Here is a 505-nt window from a genome sequence, read left to right as displayed (position 1 = left end):
CCCCCCCCCCCCAACACACACACACACACATACACCCACCCCCCCGCCGCCCGGACGGTCCCACCCTCCCGGAGGCGGCCTCAGCCAGCCCCTGCGGACTCCCGGCTGGGCCACCAGCCCCCTGCCCCGGGGGACACGACCGCGCAGGAGTTACCCGCCTTCTCCCCCGTGCCCCGGCCCCGAAGCCCGCGAGCGGCCGCTGAAGGGCGCCGCCGGCCTCGGCGGCAACCTCGCACCTCCTCCCGAGCCCGCCGGCGACCGCCAGCCCTCAGGGCAGCCGCCCGCCTCCGCACGGCGCCCAGCCGTTTCCCTGGGATCGCAACCGCCCGCCGCCACGTGGCTGCGCGGGGCTGCCACCCCGATTGGCTGCCGCCCCGCCCGCCTCCTGCCTTCCTACATTCAAAATGGCCGCCCCGCCCCACCAATCGCGCTCCAGGGGCGCTGGCGTTCCCCGCCGCCCTGAGCGCCGCCCCTGGGCCCTCCCTCCCTCCCGCGCCCCGCCCCA

General features: G+C 78.2%; 1 protein-coding gene across 1 annotated transcript in view; it reads right to left on the bottom strand.

The window, feature by feature from the left end:
- Nucleotides 1-284, bottom strand: part of CEP78 (centrosomal protein 78kDa) — a 29,372-nt gene extending 29,088 nt beyond the window's left edge. The window contains exon 1 of the mRNA XM_010568737.1: nt 237-284. The gene's annotated coding sequence lies outside the window, so the exon portion shown is untranslated. The remainder of the gene's footprint in view (nt 1-236) is intronic.
- Between the last annotated feature and the right edge of the window lie 221 nt (nt 285-505).

The sequence above is a fragment of the Haliaeetus leucocephalus genome, unplaced genomic scaffold, assembly GCF_000737465.1.
Source record: "Haliaeetus leucocephalus isolate CR32 unplaced genomic scaffold, Haliaeetus_leucocephalus-4.0 Scaffold251, whole genome shotgun sequence".
Lineage (NCBI taxonomy): Eukaryota > Metazoa > Chordata > Aves > Accipitriformes > Accipitridae > Haliaeetus > Haliaeetus leucocephalus.
The sequence above is the reverse complement of the archived record's forward strand: the minus strand, read 5'-3'. Positions and strand labels throughout refer to the sequence as shown.